This window comes from Myodes glareolus, chromosome X (assembly GCF_982192425.1).
Source record: "Myodes glareolus chromosome X, mMyoGla1.1, whole genome shotgun sequence".
Taxonomy (NCBI): Eukaryota; Metazoa; Chordata; class Mammalia; order Rodentia; family Cricetidae; genus Myodes; species Myodes glareolus.
In genome coordinates, this window is record NC_142053.1 from 30,116,621 (window position 1) to 30,133,000 (window position 16,380).

Genomic DNA, 16,380 nt, shown 5'->3' on the forward strand with positions numbered 1-16,380 from the left:
ATACGGGTAATAGTATAATAGGCTTTCCTTCCTTCATCACCCTGATTCACTTTATGGCTAATCTTCCTTTACCTATGCTTCAGTTTTCTTCCCTATTTCCTAGTTACTGTGAAGCAAATCTTAGCCTACTATTTCACCTGTAACTACTTTAATATGTATCTTTTAAAAATATAATCACAACACCCTGAAAATGTTTAAAAAGTTATTTTCTGATATGATCAACTATCTAAACTTGTCAGATTCCCTCAATTGTCTCTGTTAGTTTCCATGAGTTAGGGACCAGATTCTTATATTGTATATGGTTGATTTGTTTTTATATTAAATTCATTTTCTTTTATCTTTTTAAATCATTTAAGAAATGTAGTTTTGTCTTAGGAAGTTTCCATGTTCTTTATCTTTTTTCACTGTATCACTGCCCTTTGTACACAGGAAAATACAGTATACAGTTCTATAAAAATCAGGTTTCACCAGATTAAGGCTTATTTATAGAGCCTTCTCTTGAGTCAGATTATATCATTTAAACTTTCAGCTTTGTGTCCCACTATATTGCCTTCAAAATGTCTATCTCCTATCCTGAGGGCAATGGGCCACTATAGAAAGAAGAGTAATTTGTTTTGGAAGTAAAAGAATACTTGCAAGTTTTAGTGATAAAGGCTTTTCTTCCCAGTGACCTTGTTATGCTAGTGTCTCAGCCATCTCTTTTGGTTATTTACCAATATTGACTGTGATTTTATTTTTCAGATGGATACAGACATTTACAAGATTGTGGTGACCTGTGTTACAGTTAGAAGTTGGTGACAATGGTGAGGGTGGATAGTAAAGAGAGAGATCATTCAGCTGGCTATTTGTTCTAGCTGGGCCTCTCAGGATATAACATAGGTGAATACAGATATATAAGATCTGATCCTCAGATTGGCAAACCATTCGCCATTGATGGACCATGTAAGACTTGGAGATTTCCCAGTTAGGATATAAACATTAATTTGTGTAATGGGCCTTTATAGGGCAAGCAAAGGTTAGTATCTTGGGATAATAATATTTTATCTGTGCCAGAAGGTGGTGGCACATACTTTTAATCCCAGCACTTGGGAGGCAGAAGCAGACAGATCTCTGAATTTGAGGCCAGCCTAGTCTACAAAGAGCGAGTTCCAGGACAGGCTCCAAAGCTAAAGAGAAACCCTGTCTCAAAAAACAAAAACAACAACAACAACAACATTTCATCTGGGTTGGGTTAAGGCTTAGAGAATATTTGTCCTGCTTCTTCCTGAATTAGAATGCTTATCACTGCCAAATCTTATCTTTCCTAGCCTGTAGATATGCCCTGATATTTTACTTCCTATATCCTTTTCAATTTTTTTGTCTATTAATTTCTTCTTGTGACAGTTGTATTTTATAACTTACCATGTTACTTAATTTTGATAGTTATTAATGGTAGATAAAAAAGCCTTGTTGGGTGTGGTGGGGCATACCCTTTATTCCAGCACTCAGGCAGGAGAGTCTCTGAGTATAGACAGCCAGGTGTATATAGTAAGATCTTGTCTCAGAACATTTATGCTGACTTACTGATTTCAAATTCATGTCTCTCATTCTGAGGCAGAAGCACCCATTTTGATGCCTATAGCTTCTTATAGTTCTAAAAATAGTATATGTGCCACTTGTACCAAAACCAAGCTTTGAGTTTTTATTTTTACTGCTGAAATGTTAGTTGACTAAGGTTGTCTGTGTGGTGCAAACAATCAAGAGCACAACATATACAAACATAGATTGTAGAAGTTAAAACTTTGTTTTGCCGGGTTTCTAGAATAATTTATCCTTGTACATAGCCACTGTCACAGTGGGTGTAGAGAATACTTTTTCTATTATGCTAAGGTACATTGACTGTTGCCTTGGTGAACTAAGTATGTTGCCTGCCTTTCCTGAGTTTGAGGACTCATCAGTTTTAACCAGGGATGCCAGCCTACTTGTGCAGGCCTTTTCAGTTTTTGTTTTCCTTTTTTTTTTCTTTGATTTGAGACAGGGTTTCTTTATAACAGCCTTAGCTTTCCTGGAACTAGCTCTTATAGACCAAACTGACCTCAAACTCAGAGATCTACTTGCCTCTGCCTCCTGAGTGCTGGGATTAAAGGTGTGCATCACCATGCCCAGCTGGCCTTTTCAGTTTTTAAGCATGTATAGAAGCCAACTGAGAGATGCTAAACTAGCAGAAAAATGAGCCACTTTATGCAGCACGCTTGAAGGAAAATTTACCTATGTTCCTGAGAATAATATAGAGAGGGCCTGTTGTCGTTTGAGCAAACACCAGTTTTAAGTTTCAAAATGAAATGTTTCAAACTTAACTTACATTCCAGTTATTCTTGTGTAGTTAGCTCATTTTTACTCAGCCCAGGTCAGCTGAGCTCAATAGGGTATTGTTTCTATATAGAATGGCACAAAGGAAAAAAATATACAAGTAGGTATAGGAAACTTCATGAAGAAAAAAATTTGGCAATGGTGATAGTCCAAAACCAATTTATAAAATCAGTATTTCCCAATTTTAAGTCACCGGAATGTGCAAATTTGTGTCAGGTATTGTGGCTCACTGTTTTAACCACAGCACTTTGGAGGCAGAGACAGGTAGATTCTGAGTTTGAGGCCAGCCTCTAAATAATGAGTTTTAGGATAGCCAGCGCTACATATTGAAACCCTGTTTCAAAATAATGTACAAAGTACATGTAAACGAACTACAAAAGTATCTCTTACATTGTATCCAGTATGGAATTTTTAAAAAAAAATCTAAATGTAAGAATGGAGAGATAGCTCAGTGGTTAAGAGCACAGGCTGCTTATTGTAGTGATTTCCACGTGTACCAGGCACATGGTACATAGACATACATGCAGGCAAAACTCCTAACACACAATAGATTAATTTTTTAAAATCCATATACTCTGGGCAGTAGTGGCGCATACCTTTAGTCCCAGCACTCTGGAGGCAGAGGCAGGCCGATCTCTTGAGTTCGAGGCTAGTCTGATCTACAAAGCGAGTTCCAGGACAGCCAGAACTGTTAAGCAGTAAAACCCTGTCTCGAAAAACCAAATAAATAAATAAATAAGTAAATAAATAAATAAATAAAAGGAAAAGAGAAAAATCTATATGCTTTGGAGTTGTAACGGTTCCCCATCCCAGGTTAGATGGTTTCCTACAGTTCAGTGCCTCACAGCTTGAGCCACCAGTCTCTTCTAGCAGACTCATGTTGTTTTGCTGTTCTGTTAGCAGCTGCCATCTCAACTCCCCAGTTTCTGCCTCCCTGTAGTAGAGGTTGAACCCAAGACTTTGTAAATGCCAAGCAAGTGCTCTGACACTGGGCTATATCTCTAGTCTTCTTTTATTTTGAGACAGGGGCTCAATAATTTACCTAAACTAGCCTTGAATTCATTCTGTAATTCAAAAGTACTTGAATTTGCTTCAGCCTCCCATGAAGCTAGGATTATGGGCTATACCACCAGGGCCAGCTCATGGTTTCTTTTTTATCTCTTTTTTAAAAAATGAGATGGCTCAGAGGTAAAGAGCACTGACTGCTCTTCCAAAGGTCCTGAGTTCAATTCCCAGTAACCATATGGTGGCTCAAAACCATCTGCAATAAGATCTGCTGCCCTTTTCTGGCCTTCAGGATACACGCAGGAAGAACCCTATATATATAATAAATAAAAATCTTTAAAAATAAAGTAAAATTTTAAAAAAGTTATCAACTTCAAACAAGACCAGCTGGATTTATTCCAAGGGTAGTCCTGAGCATTTCCAAATTGAGGGGATTGATATTCCCCCAATAGAGATCATATGCTATTTGTTAAATAATAATTCTGTACAAGCATCTAAACACATCGTAACTGAGAATACACTATTTCTAGGTATAGAAAGAAGAAGGTAAACAAAGAACAGTTGCTAAATTTGCAGAGGTATTTCATTTTTTTTTGGTTGGTCATGGTAACAAACACAGCAATTATGTATTAATGGAAATATGGGTGTATGCCCAAACAAAATGTGGTAAATATTTTAATTTTGTTTATCTAGATTCCTTAATATTGAGAACATCTTTCTCAGTGTTCTTCAGGAAACTCAAAATTATTCCAATTTCTAAATGAGTATCTACAAAAATTGATTTTGAATGAAAGAAAAAGAGTGAAAACGTAAATCACATGTCAATATAACACTTCTGAGCTCTCATGCAACCAGAAACTTGCCATAAGGGCAGGCCATTAAAATATTGTGGAAACCCTTTAGACAATATACATTAAATATGTTATAATCCTATCACAGCAAATCCCAAATATAACTTTACTTTTTTGGTTTTATTGAGACAGGATTTATCTCTGTAGCTTTGTAGTCTGCCCTGGAAATAGCTCTTGTAGAACAGACCGGCCTCGAACTCACAGAGATCCACCTGCCTCTGCCCCCCGAGTACTGGGATTAAAGGCATGCGACACTGCCACCCGGCAACTTTACTTTTAATATCATAGTCTTGCAACAGTTTGTAATGAAGCCATACCAGTCTGTTAAAGACTGATGCATGTAAATGAATGATATACTTTTATATTTTGTATTTTATGCTTTCTGTGTATATTTTTAGTAAACTTTTTATGGAAGGAATAGTGAGATTTACCAACTATAACATCAGTTTGTTTAGTACTGTATTAAAAGTAATTAATTCCTAGTAAATAACTATAGTGAAATTAGACTGGGGTGAATGAACAAAACTGAGGGTCAGTTTTAAAGTAAGCATTAGAATTAAGAGACTGAGTGTAGTGGTACATGTTTGTAGTCCCAGCACTTGGGAGACCTAAGCTGGACTACCATAAATTCAAATCCAACTCTGTTACTTACAGAGAACTGCCTGAAAAACAAATCAAAAAGAAGCCAGGTATGGCTAGTGCTCCTCTATAATTGCCTCTTCAGCCATAACTGCTGGTAGTCCTGCTTCTGAAGGCAGATTGAGGCTTGGAGAACAGTTTATTTCACCTTGTCTCTAAAGCCAACCTTTTAGTGAATAAAATCTATCATAGAACAGATTAAGGAAGAAACTCTCAGGAGCTTCTTCTGAAATTGTTTATTATGAGCAGTTCATTAATCCCAGATAAATGTGAGTTTTAGGCTAGCCTGGACTACATAAATGATATATCCAACAACAGAACCCTGAAGTAAAAGTTACAGGATGGGGGGGGATTAACATTAGCTATAGAATAACATTTGAAGAACACTAAATTTTATCCTTGAAAACTGAGAAATAAAAGACAAACTAATAAAAATAATTCTCACTTAAAACCCTAGTTGGAGAGAATGGCATGTCTCACTACTAATGTTCAATTTAAAGAAAATATCAGTAGTTATTAAAATAGAAGTATAGGTGTCAGTTTTATGTGGAAGACTAGTTCAAAAGCTTATGATGTGTAGCAGACTTACTGTTAGAATTTCTATATGTATGAATGTTTTGCCTGCCTGTACGTGCACTACCTGTATGTTTGGTGCTCAGGGAGGTCAGAAGAAAGGATCAGATCCCTGGAACTGGAGTTAAGTGAGCCACCATGTGCATTTGGAGAACGAACTTGGGTCCTTTACAAGAGTAACAATTGCTCTCAACCACTAAGCCATCTCTCTAACCCACTACCGATTTCTTAATGTCAACATGCACAACATTGGTTTTTCTTTTAGTCAAAACCAGAAAGAAAAACAAGTCCATCAAACCATCCAAACATTTTCAAGATTCTCTTCCCCCTAAGGAAAGGTCTTGCTATGTATATAACCCAAGCTGCCCTGAACTTCTGATCCTCCTGCCTCAGCCCCTTGAGTACTTGGATTACCAGTATGCACGACCACCCCAGCTTTTCAAATACTTAATTTCAGTCAGGGTCAATGGGGAACAATAAATGATAGGGCATAATAAATTGTTTATTCTCCTCAAGTTCATGTAAGTATTCTTGGAATTCTACCACATGAAAAACATCTAGGTTTACAAGATACAAAGCTTTACCTTTTCCTATTTTAATCTTTAATCATACAGCTTGTCAGTAATAATTGCCAACTAACATTTAGTTTCCTGTACTGTAATAAGTAACTTCCTACATAGCATGTGGGCAAAGGACTTGGTTTTCAGCAAGACTGGTTATAGCTTAGCTCTTGTTTGGAGAGCCATTTTAACATTAAGCCTTCAACACAAATTCAGTTTCCTTGAACTGGGTGGTGGTGGCACACGCCTTTAATCCCAGCAGCACTCTAGAGGCAGAGGCAGATGGATCTCGGTGTGTTGCAGGCCAGCCTGGTCTACAGAATGAGGTGTTGGACAGCCAGGGCTACAAAGAGAAACCCTGTCTGAAAACAAAAAACAAACCAAATCAAACTAAAAACAAACAAACAAAAATCGGTTTCCTTGTTCATCAAAGGAAACAGGACTGGGAAGTCCACAATCTGGCAGCCCATTTTTCTCTCTACCAATTTCTGTTCTTTGTCTCTCAAGATTAAGGTTGCCTTATGCTGGTGCCCTGAGGCTTGGAAACTTGCAAAGCAGTAAGATGATTGATTTTGTAACGAAACTGCATAGCTGTTAGGCACTCAGTGTACATGAAAATCTTGAGCCCTTAAGTTAGAAAGTTTTTCTGGCATTAAAGATCAAATGTAGGGTCTCAACAGGGATGCCTAACATCCCTGCTAGGCAAACACTGTTAAGGATGTCACAGACCGGTGGTGGTAGTCAGAGCTGCTATATAGCCTGGACTAGCCTTGATTTTATAATCTTGCCTGCAGAATTCTGGATAACAGACTGGAGCTAACCTGACTTATAGACTGCTCTTAGGGATGGAGAGGGAGGAGGAGAGGGAGTGGGGGGAGTGGGAGGGTGTTGGGAGGAGGGGCAGAAATGGAAACTTTTATAAATTAATAAACTTTTATAAATAAAAAAATAAAGAGCTATTAAAACTTTTTTAATTTTGCATCCTTATTCTTCAGGACTTAAAAGCTTCCGCTTCTGTATATTGACATTCTTAAGTTTCTAATGATGTGAAATATTTTCTGGGTAGAATGCTTTTTACCTATTCAACTGGTGCTTCAGGGGGCTGGCAAGATGGCTCAGTAGGTAACAGTACTTCACTGTCCAGGCTGACAACCTGAGTTCAGTCCCCAGGACCCACTTGGTAGAAGGAGAAAAATGACTCCCTTGAGTTGTCCTGACTTCCACATGCAGGTGGTGACATGTGCACACACACACTAAATAAGTAAACGTAAAACATTTTTGAAAATGCTGTTCTATTAACATTTTAAAGTCAAAGTTCACTTCACTTGCACATCTGACTTTAATTAATGAGGGTGAGGAGTATTTTTTTATCCTTTACCTTCTGGGCAGTTTTCTTAAAGTGCACAACATGTTTTAATATGACCAAGTTCTTCCTTGTCTTTCCTCCATTTTCCTTCATCTCCCTTTCCCTTTCCATGGAGCCTCTTGTAGCCCAGGCTAGGATGTAATTTACTTTGTGTGCAGAGAATGACCTTGAACTTCTCAATCTCTGGCCTCCACCTCCAAAGTGCTGGGACCTAAGGCATGCACCACAAGGACCATTTTTAATGCAGTGCTAGGGTTCAAATGCAGGACTTCTGTATACTAGGGGAGCACTGTACCAATTAAGCTACATCCATAGTCCCTAAAGTTTTTTTGTTTTACGTTTTCTTACATAGGTATTTAGACTTAAAATTCAGTTTAAAGAGCATTATGTTTTGGAGACTGGAGAGATGGCTCAGAGATTGAGAGCACTATCTGTTCTTCCAGGGGATCTGAGTCAATTCCCAGCACCCACATGGCAGCTCACAACTGTCTGTCTTCAGTCCCAGGGCTTCTTGACACTCTCATAGACACATGCAGGCAAAACACCAATGAACATAAAAATAATTTTAAAAGTATTATGTTTTTAAAAATTAAATATATTTGAATATATTTAAAATAGCTTCAATTATCATAATAGCTACATCTAATACATCATTTACTAAATAGCTTTCAAAACATGACTGGAATGTATTTTTTCAGATAACTGCTTTGTTTTTAAAATAGTACAAGATAAACTATATTAGAAACTTTTACTTACGTTGTATTTCACAAGGTTAAAGTTATTTATTTATATGGAGAGAAATTCACAAAGTAATTGTTTCTTGCTCCTGAATGAAGTCTGAGAAGAGGCGCATGGCTTACCCTATGTGTGTTACCAACAGTCATCTCCCAAGTACCAGCTGCTCAGAAGCATTTATCAGGATGAAGGAGTCTCATTTATGCAGTATTTTCCCTCCAATATGAAGAGAAACTTCTTGGTTAAAGTGTGAGAAATAAGAACCACGTTGATTTAAGGAATTTGGGCTTCAGAAATATCTAATTTACTGCGAAAGGGAAACATAGTCTAAGCTTATGCTTTTAAAAGTAATCTATAGCTTACTGCTGAAAATATTTGTCTAAAGGTTTTTAGGAAAAACTTTTATCACATAGCACCTGTTAAATGTGCAGATGTTATCTTTTTTATTTGGTTTTTTGAGATAGGGTTTCTCTGTGTAACAGTTCTAGCTGTCCTGGAACTGACTTTGTAGACCAGGCTGGCCTCGAACTCAGAGATCTGCCTGCTTCTGCCTCCTGAATGCTGGGATTAATGGCATGTGCCACCACTGCTTGGTCAGATGTTATCTTTAAACTATTCCCCTATTATTTTGAATATTCAATACCAGCTGTTATTTAAATCAGTGGTTTAATATTTTACCATCAAGATACTTAATCCTGCCAGGCGGTGATGGCACAAGCCTTTAATCCCAGCACTTGGGAGACAGGGGCAGGTGGATCTCTCCGAGTTCAAGGCCAGCCTGGTCTACAGAGTGAGTTCCAGGATAGCCTCCAAACAGAGAAGCACTGTCTCAAAAAAAAACCCCAAACATATTTAATTCTAAGGACTGATATATGATTAACCATTTAGAGTACTAAATGTGTCCAAATAAGGAAAAGGGAAATAGTATTCCCCAGATGTCCACCATGCACAAACTCTTCTTACATATTTTCATTAGTTTTATGATTATGCAGCTTTTAAGGTTTTTACAAATGAGGACACTAATACTCAGAGGTTATTTATGCAGAGCTAGTAAACAGCAGGAATGGAATCTGTACCTAAGTCCACTCACCTGCAAAGCCAGAAAACTTTCCCATGATACTCCATAAATGTTAATCTCAGCCCACAGTTGAATCATCATTTTGGGTCATGACATGAGAGGGAAGTGTATTTTGGTTATCTATTTCACAGTGGGATAATAGTGGGTAGGGTTTGTACGAGGTGTGTGCCCACAATCTTATGCTGCTGACGGGATGTTCCTTTCCTCTTCGATAGCAGGATGTCCTAGGAGAATCCTTTGAAATTGAACTTAGTTCTGAGAGCTGAGCTGTTCTTACTACTCGATCTTGCCTTGAAGCCAGGTGCTTTATAGCCATTTAAAGGTTGTGACATTTAGAGGCTTTTGTTGGATCCTTAAAAAAACGATATAAGGGAATAGCTAGTTATGTGGGAGCAATTCCAAAACTCGGGAGGGAGGCTGAGGCAGAGGATCTCTGAGACTAGCACACGCTATGCACTGACTGTCTTTTAAAAAGCATGGCAATTAGAGAAGTGTGCAACGTGCAAGGACAGGCCTAACAATTGCTTTGAAGATAGTTGGGGGAAAATATTAATGATAATTAAAGTTAATGAGTAGTTTGGGTTCATTTATATAAGGGGAAAAGTTGAGACGTCTAATTGATGTTTTGCTTCAAATACAATGATTTCATTTTGAAGGGGATGGTCCTTGGATTGAACTCAATGTAAGGTGATGGCCCGGAGCCTACTAAAAGTCGGGTTCCAGTTTCTATTTCATTCAATACAACCCCAAACAGGACTTTTGGGTGTTTTCTCCCATTCACATTTAAACACTGGCACATTTCTGGAACTGTGTAGCCCTCTGCTATGCAGTATGGTGGTCACTAGCCATATGTTGCTACCGAGCACTGGAAATGTAGTAAATGAATTGTTATGTGTTATAACTATCAAATACACACTGCATTTCAAAGACTGAACTAGAAAAGATTGTTACCTGTAATTATTCCTGTAGATTACATGTTGAATTGATAGTACTTTAGATATATTGGGTTAAATAAAATATTACTGAAATGTAATTTTACCTATGTCTTTTTACTCTTTAATGTGGTTACTAAAAATTTTAAACTGTAGGTATTGATGTCTAATGTATGGACTGCAGTGGGCTCATGTAAAGGCTTCCTCACATATACTTTAGATAAATACAGGGAGAAAAATGATCACTACCAGTATTCAGCTGTCTTTGTTCTCACTTATTTAGTACTCAGGGTACCTAGGTGATGTATCTTATCAGATCTAAGAATTAAAAAAAATATATTTATTGGTGTTTTGTATGTCCATGCACCGCATGTGTGCCTTTGGTGCCTGCAGAAGCCAGAAGATGGTATTGGATTCCCTAGAACTATTGTTACAGCTGGTTGTGAGTCACCATGTGGATGTTGGGAACTGAACCTGGGTCCTTTGCAAGAGTAGTTAGTGCTCTTAACCCACTGAGTCATCTCTCCTGTCCCATCCCCAAAATTAATAAAACCAAAAAACACAAACCTTTAAGTCCTGCTCTTCCTGCCAAAACTTTTGCCAAAGTAATAATGCAATGGCATAAATGGCATGGCTATTCTTGTGTGGAATCACTAAAAAAAAACACCCCCAAACATGGATATTATATAAATTTAAAGAAATAGCATCTCTCATGCTCGCTTCGGCAGCACATATACTAAAGCTGGAACGATACAGAGAAGATTAGCATGGCCCCTGCGCAAGGATGACACACAAATTTGTGAAGAGTTCCATATTTTTTCAAAACACGAATACTCCTGCCTTAAATTCTACTGTATTTGTTCCCAAATGAACTCTCCTTTTTGTCTTGGAAAAAAAAAAGAAAAAGAAATTATCTCAAAATCCAGGATTTTTAAGACAAAAGGACTTTAAATATTCTTATTTACTATATTCTAATTTTGTGTGACTTTTCTTAAGGAGATGAACAAATGCATATTTACCTCATATAGGGTACCAAACTACAGACCAAAGAAGATTTCAACCCTGTCTAGCATGGTGAACCAGTGAGGTTAATGGGCATTACTTGCAGGAACATGGACAATTTATGCCTATTCTCTGGGAGGCTTGGGGATTCCTGATTTTCCCTCATCAACTCTTAACTGCCTATTCTTGGCAGTAGAGGGGTGTCCTGAGCCCCATCCCCTGCAACTATTAACTGCCTATCCTTGGTGGGGTAGGGAGCTCCTGGGTCCCGTGCTCAGCAACTGTTAAACTGCTATCTTCTGGGAGCCTTGAGGTCCAAGTTTCTCTTCCAGCAACTGGTAATTGTTTATCTCTCCTTGAGTGTATAGTCCTCCTGAGACACCCCAAGCAACTGTTAATATTCTCAGGGAAGAGTGGGGCCTTGTGCGTTGCCCCCAGTAAGCAACTATTAACTGTCTATGTATCTTTAGGAATAGGCGAGATCTCATGAGCCCCTCCCCTTACGATATAATTAATGGACCAAACTCTGAGTCTCCTGAGGGTAATTCCAGCTGCTCAGAGTTCAAGGGGGTAATGGCCATGACATGCACAGAGGACAGTGTTAAACAATGGTTTGTCTTACTGCTAGTACAAACCTTATATAAATCGATTGAATCCCTGTAATGAATCATGACTTTGGGTTCTTGTTGCGTCCCTTGAGGCACCAGGCCTAGCATTCAGCTAAAAAATGCTTGGTATGTAAAAGGAAAAATTTGTAAAGATGCTACATGATACAAGTTAAAATTTTCTTTTTGTAAAATGAAAGACTCCCAGATACATGTTTTACTTTCCACACAAGTCATTCCCCACCACCCATTAAATGTTTTATTATATTTAATTTTTGGTAATGATGCATGTTGAATGTGATTATTTTTGTTTGTTATTTTTTTGAGATAGGGTCCCACTATATAGACCTGACTGTCCTGGAACTTGAGGCTGGACCCAAACTCACAAAGATCTGCCTGCTTCTGTCTCCTAAATGCTGGAATTAAAAGATTGCAACACACTTGGCTGATTTTTAATATTTATTTTCCTTATTTTATCACCTGCAGAGGTTAGGAAACATTTTGTGGGAGCCAGTTCTCTTCTACCACATGGGTCATGGGAATTGAACTCCCATCATCAGACTTAGTGGCAAATCTTTAGCCAGTAAGCAATCATGCTTAATATAATGACTATTCAGTTTCTGAGACAGGATTTCATTAAAGGTTGGGCTCTAACTTGAGATCTTCCTGCCTCTGCCGTTCAGCTGGGATTATAGGTCTGAGCAACTAGACCCTAATACATCAATTAATTTTTAAATATTGGGGAAAAAGAGCAGGTAAACTTTTAAAAACTGTTCCTATGCTAAAATAAAGCTAATTTCTGCTAGAGACTATGTGGGCCAAGGGAATCTTGGGGAGGGGGCAACAACAGAGTAGGCTGGGGGATGACACAAATATCACACATTTTTCTCATGCTTGGAATTCTGATTGTGTGTGTGATGAAAGCAGAAGGAGGGTTTTGAGGGAAGGAGGAGCAAGAACAAGCAGGCAGGATGAGGAAGTATACTGGGAGGGTGAATATGAGCAAGGTACAATGATATATTTCCATTTTTTTTGGTTTTTTGAGACAGGGCTTCTCTGTAGCTTTGGAGCCTGTCCTGGAACTAGCTCTTGTAGACCAGGCTGGCCTCGAACTCACAAAGATCTGCCCACCTCTGCCTCCTGAGTGCTGGGATTAAAGACCTGCACCACCACTGCCCGGCTTATTCCCATTATTTTAGACTCAACAAAAAATACTTGTGAAAAGCCAGGTATGGTGGCTCATGTCTACAACTGCAACACTTAGGAGGCTGGGGTAGGACAAGCCTCTTGAATCTGAGGTCAGCTTGGGCTAAAGAAAAAAAAAAAAACAATGCTAGGGAGGAGATGGTTCTGCAGCTAAAGGTGCTTGCTGCCAAGACCTGAGCTTAATTCCCAGGAACTCACATGGCCAAAAGAGTGAACAGACTTCTACACATGTGCTGTGACAAATGCCTGTGCATCCACACACACAAATGTGATTAAAATATTCACACTCCCCAAATGGGCTGGAAACATTGTTATGATTTATGGTGCAAGCGACCCTTGCAGATCCCACAGAGGTGTGGGGGACCGCGCCGTGGGTAAGGGACAGACAGATAAGCCATGCAGAGAGTGGGGGGGGGCCTTGGGTATACAGAAATTATTTAGTGGGTATTGTAAGGGTTTAAGAGTAAGGGGGATGGGGGAAGAGAGAGAAAGAGAGGGACAGAGAGAGAAAGGGTGAAAGAGAGAAGGGAATTGCCTACTTAGAAGAAGGGAGGCATTGAGAAGAGGGTACAGACCAGCTTGCCTAGGCTGGGGGGCGGGATTGGAGTGGGCAGAGCTTGTCTCTTAATGGGACAGGGTACCCAGGTGATAGGGCAGGCTCAGAGTTGAAGAGCATGTTCTGTTTGTTCTTTTTGAAAACAAGGACCTGAGTTCAGTTCCCAGCACTCACATCAGGTGGCTCACAACTGCCTGTAACTGGGGATCTGACAGCCTCTCCTGGCCTCCAAGGGCACCTGCTCTTACTTGCACATAGCCACTCATTTACACACCATTAAAAAAACCCTAGAATACAGGCCAGGTGGTGGTGGCACAGGCCTTTAATCCCAGCCTTTGGAAGGAAGAGGCAGGTGGATCTCAGTGAGTTCAAGGCCAGCCTGGTCTACAAGAACTAGTTCCAGACAGCTAGGGCTACATAGAGAAATCCTGTCTTAAAAAAAAAAAAGAAAGAAACACAAAAATAAAGAACCTAGAAAACAAAAACGCTAACTTCTATAAACACACTCATCAAGTAACCACCCATGCATGCATTGAATGCACTGGATTTCTCACCAAGAACACTTAACAAAGGAAGCAGAAATGCATGATACCCTACCACTAGACTGCTTTCTATAATCATTCTAATGTAGGTATGTTTTGTTTTAACAAAACCTGATGGGTTTATTTAAATGCATTCCAAAAAAAAACCTCTTGGGTCTTATAAACCAGATTTGATACACATTAACTTTTTTTTGCCATATCAAAAAGAAAAAGTCAAGAAGTATAATTTCTTTTTTATCCTAGACAATGTTTTTATTTTTGAGGAGGTTTCAGTTCATGTAAGGAAATGGTGTGAGGTCTGCTAAAGTTAGATTCTAGTGTCCACTTAAGACAAACAGAAAAATAAATACAAATTCAACTTTTAGAAGACATCTACAAGCCAGGCGGTGGTGTTCAAGGCCTGAGTTCAAGGCCAGTCTCGTCTACAGAGTTACAGGAAAGCCAGGATTACACAGAGAAAACTTGTCTTGAAAAACAAAAAAGTTTTCTCTCATTTACATCTTAGCTGTGGCTGGATGTGGTGTCTCACTTTCTGATAGTTAATAGATAAACTCATGTATCTATTATGTTAGTCATTAGCCATATGTAAGGATATTCACACCCATGGTTAATTTGCATCGGACCCCTATTTTTCCTCAACTCACTCCCGAATCCCTGAGTGTGGCTAGGGGTGGGTTCTAGCTACTAAATGTGTATTTTTACACATAAAGTAAAATGACATGTATGACAAGTGTATCTGTATCTACAGCTACAGTATTACAATTTTTTTGTTAGTCACCTTTAACTACAAATCTGGATATACACATTAATATCAAAGAGGCAACATACTATTGGAGACATTTTATATCCAGTATCATGTTTAAAAACTCAATTAAGCATAAATTTTATTTTAGGTGCCCATGTTTACCTTGTCATCTACTGACTGGGAAGTCAAAAGGATGCATTCACTGACATTTATTTCATTATTTTTGTTTTGTTTTTGAGATAAGGTCACTCTATGGAGCTCTGGATGTCCTGGAACTCAGCACCTACACCAGGCTGCCCTTGAACTCACAAGGATCCCCCTGTCTCTGCTTCCTGAGTGCTAGGGCCTGGCAATTTAAATGCTTTGATACGCTAAAGATTTTATATTTTTGGTTTTGAACCTAGTCTTTAGTGGCTAAATATCTTTCCAGCCCAAAGATGAAAATTTTAAATATGCTGGTGCTGGCAAGATGACACCAAAAAAAAAATAGAAATAAGTATGTTTTACATGTATACGTGTTTCTGTTGCCATGTGTGTGCAGGTATCTGCAAGGGCCAGGAGGTGGTGTTGAATACCTGAGTTACAGGGAGTTGTCAGCCACCCAATATGGGTACTGGAAACTTAACTTGGGTCCTCTGGAAAATGGGAAGTGCTCTTAAATACTGAGTCATCTCTCTGGTCTCTAAAACAGAAAATTTTAGGTGGCTTAGTGGGTAAAGGTGCTTATTTTGAACACTGACAATACAAGTTCAATCCCCAGGACCAACATGGTCGAAGGAGAACTGACTCTCACAAGTTGTCCTCTGACCTCTACATGTGCACTCTGGCTTACATAACACCCCTCCTCTCAATAAAATAAATGTAATAAAAATGTAAAAATATTAGTGTTGGGGTAATGAGTCATATTCAGAATCTGTATCATTATACTCACACTAAACATGACTTGATCTGTAGAAATTGCACCTGTAACCACATAATAGGGTGCCTATTAAATGGGATTTATGATTCTTTGAAAATTAATAATGCTTCAGGTTAACTGAAATTCCCAAGGAAGAAGGCCAGAGAGCATTTAAAACAAAGACTTGACATACTACCTTGAGGATCAATACTCTGAAGCTCAAAGCCTTCCTGAGGAAATTCATCCCGCTTTGCTAGAGCTGAGGCCAATTACAAGAAATACTGTATCTAAAAATAGTCTCTCCTAAAGGGCCTTATGGATCGAACTGAAGACAGCAGCCTATAGGACAGGCCAGATCCACGCATATTACACATTTATGAGGACAGGAATAACTGTTTCCACAATAAGTAGATATTTCCGGTAGTTACTTGAAATGAAGCAAATAATATGGTAATCCAACATTGATGGTGAGGTTAGTGCCTGCCCAGCCACAACAGAAACAAAACAAAATTGGTTATGTGTGATGCAATCATGAATCAGAGGAAAACCTCAGAACTTGTACAAATAACAAAAAAACAAAACAAAACCCCACATTTAACTTAGATAAGTGAATCAGCCAAATGAGCAAAAACAAGTTCTTTTTCCAAAGGAGATCTGCATAGAATTCACTGTCCAGTAGGCATGAATAAATCACAGGTCATATATTTAATCCAAGCGGCACCTCAGAGCTTAAGGGTG

At 38.7% G+C, this 16,380-nt stretch overlaps 1 protein-coding gene and 1 non-coding gene across 6 annotated transcripts in view; one reads left to right on the plus strand and one right to left on the minus strand.

The window, feature by feature from the left end:
• Cul4b (cullin 4B) overlaps positions 1 to 16,380 on the minus strand; it is a 100,042-nt gene that overhangs the window by 79,170 nt on the left and 4,492 nt on the right. The gene's annotated exons all lie outside the window — the stretch shown is intronic.
• Positions 10,801 to 10,907, plus strand: LOC125403729 (U6 spliceosomal RNA). Its single transcript, XR_007233031.1, has one exon. It is a non-coding gene; the product is annotated as a U6 spliceosomal RNA (small nuclear RNA).